Source organism: Nicotiana tomentosiformis, chromosome 1 (genome assembly GCF_000390325.3).
Source record: "Nicotiana tomentosiformis chromosome 1, ASM39032v3, whole genome shotgun sequence".
NCBI lineage: Eukaryota > Viridiplantae > Streptophyta > Magnoliopsida > Solanales > Solanaceae > Nicotiana > Nicotiana tomentosiformis.
Window position 1 is genome coordinate 109,280,847 of NC_090812.1, and position 3,397 is coordinate 109,284,243.

Sequence of the window (3,397 nt, forward strand, 5' to 3'; positions counted from 1 at the left end):
GCTTACACCATGCCTTGTTGATATTGTTATTGCTATATGTATATTGTTTGCCTTGAGAAGGGCGGAATGGAGTGTGCTTATTAAATGTTTCAAAAGGGATTGGAATTGAGGAAAAATAATAGGATCTTAAAAGTTTTCATTTGAATGTCGTATTTTGAAAAGAATGGGAGAATACTACAAAATTTATGAGATCTTTGTGCAACCACGTCGCATGTATGATCGCGAGCGGGGTAATTCCTTAAATTTATGTTTGACTGCATTGCATGTATGATTCGTGAGCGGAAAAAATAGATGCATCTATGGTTCGCGTCGTTCGACCCTCAGCAGTGACAGTTTAAATATTTTGTTGGATCGGGCCGTACGACCTCAACATAATTGCGCATGCTAATTATTTGGAAATTCTCCATGATTTATTCTGCTTAAATGCCTTGAAATGTAAGTTGCTAAATAGTATTACTGAAATTTATGTTATAATTTTGAAAGAAGGACTTATCTTTTCCTGTTGTTGAACTGACTGTATCATTCACGATATCCACGCTTAGCATAGTACTTTAATTATATTATTATTGGCCTAGTAAGTGTCAAGTCGATCCCTCGTCACTACTTTTTTGAGGTTAGGCGGGATACTTACTGGGTATATATTGTTTATATACTCATACTACACTTCTGTACTTAATTGTACAGGATCTGAGGCTGGTGCATCTAATTACACGCCCGACGCGCATACTTGATCTTGGACCGAGACTTCACGGTGAGCTGCACCTTATGAGCCGTTCAGCAGCATGCCGAAGATTCTCTTTTGTTTTTATCTGTCTGTTCTATTTCAGATAGTAGGATAGTTATCTTTTGTACATTCTACTAGTTGCCCACACACTTGTGACACCAGATCTTGGCACGTATTAGTAGACTTTGATTTTTGGGTTGTAATTCAATAGTTATAACTGCTTTTAGATGTTTCCGTTTGTTTGTCTTAAAAATCCTTTATTTACCAAATGTTTTAAAATAAGTAAAGCTTAATGGAAAATCACTAAGTTGTTCATTGTTGGCTTGTCCAGCAACGGTACCGGACGCCATCACGGCTTGACATGGAGTTGGGTCGTGACAGTTTCTCCCTTGTGATCGATACCTTGGTGCGTTTTAACATTGGCTTTTGGGGAACATCGACTCCTCCGACAATCATGTGAATGACGTTTTGAGGTTCTTCTTGTTCGTTTTGTTTGTTGGAATCTCTATCTCTGAAATGATTCTATTCTTAGCTCGATCACTTAGAAACTCCCGAAGGTGCCCGTCGTTGAATAACCGGGCTATTTCTTCTCTCAACTGTCTACAATCTTCCGTTCTTTGGCTATGGGTGCCATGATATTTATACATTTGGTTGGGATTTCTCTGGGCTGGATAAGTCTACAGAGGTCGAGGCCATTTAGTATCTTTGATGCATCCGATAACCGATACGATAGCGGCTGCGTCAACATTGAAGTTATATTCTGACAATCGCGGTGCTTCTTTAGGTCTGGTATGCCCGTCGAAGCCATTCTTGCTCATGAGCCCTCGATAGCTCTGACCTCGGTCATTTCTCCTTTCACTTCGTACAGGGTTTCGCCCAGATCCGTTGGTCCTACGATCTCTATTATATGGTTGGTTTCGATCCCTGTTCAACCTCGATTATCGATCAATGTCCCTGTTGATTCTGTCAACGGGCCTGATAGGATAAACGAACCCGGAAGGTGCCCCCAGCTGGTCGTCTTCGACTCTAATCTTTGATTGATACCGATTATGTATATCGGCCCTGGTAACTGTCGGGTATTCAATCAAGTTCTGCTCCAGCTGCTGTGAAGCCACTGAGCTTCGTACATTGAGTCCTTGAGTGAAAGCTTGAACGGCCCAATCATCGGCGAACGGTGGTAGATCCATTCGTTCCATTTGGAACCGAGATACAAACTCTCTAAGCATCTCATTATCTTTCTGTCTTACCTTGAAAAGGCTCGACTTCCTAGTCTCGACCTTTATGGCTTCGGCGTGTGCCTTTACACAAGAATCTGCAAGCATAGCAAAAAAATCAATAGAGTTAGGTGGTAAATTGTGGTACCATATCATAGCTCCCTTTGACAGGGTCTCTCTGAATTTCTTTAGTAACACGGTTTTGATCTCATTGTCCTCTAGATCATTCCCTTTAATTGTACATGTGTAAGAGATGACATACTCGTTTGGGTCGGTCGTTCCATTGTACTTAGGAATCTCGGGCATGCGAAACTTCTTGGGGATCGGTTTGGGATCCGCACTCGGGGGAAAGGGATTTTGTATGAACTTTTTGGAATCCAAACCCTTCAATATTGGTGGTGCCCCCGGAATTTGATCAACCCTAGAGTTGTAAGTTTCCACCTTCTTGTCGTTTGCTTCGATCTTCTTTTCCCCCGATTCAACTCCTTTCGTTAGTTCTTCGAGTATCTTTATGATTGCGGGATCGGCCCCCGATTCATTCCCGTTCGATTTTCTCGACTCCAATTCGACCCTGTGAACAACTTCCTGGGATGGCTCGGGCTCGATCCTGCTTGGTGCATGATTCTGGTTTTGGAACTGGGCTATCGCAGCTTGTTGAGCCTGCAACATCTCGAAGATCACCCGAAGGCTGATTCCGCCCTCTTCGCCGCCTTGTGCGCTCTGAGCGGCCGATCGAACATCCCTACGGACGCTACTCTCGGGCTCGACGGCCAAATTTGCATTGACGGCTACATGCGAGCTGACGTCGATTGGATCTACAGCCGGAACTCCATCGAGGCCAACTGGAGGTATGTCTTTCCCTGGTGCTATGTTATCAGTTTCGTCATGGTGACCGAAGTCATTGTCCGCGTGTATGGGTGTTGCCTGAGAGTTCGACATTTTGATCCTGGAATCAAAGATACTCACAAGAACAAGTGTAAAATAGTGTGTGTTATGAAAGTTAGTACCAGACAATCACTATTATCCTTAGCCCCACGGTGGGCGCCAAACTTTTTACCCTAAAAATGGATAACAATTGAATTTATACGCGATTTTAAGGATACATGATATAATTTGGCACAAATTAAGAGAATATATTAATATTAAATTTGACAATAAAAGAAATAAATGCAAACCAAACGAATCGAATAGCCTTGGCCCTCGAATTCGATCACCCTTGAATCAAGAGAAGTTTCAACTTGATATAAGAACAGAGTAACAAGATAATGAAAGCTAGAAAAAGATAGTGTATTGCTTTATGTTGCGTAAAAGTCATGCCCCTTTACAAATGATCATATCCCCTTTATATAATAGAGGAGTCCTACTCTTGATACAGTTCTAAATGAAGTAAGAAATCTTTTGATTGGCTAATTAACCTGCCTATCCTTGATACATGCCGAGATCTCTGCCGTGATCTACG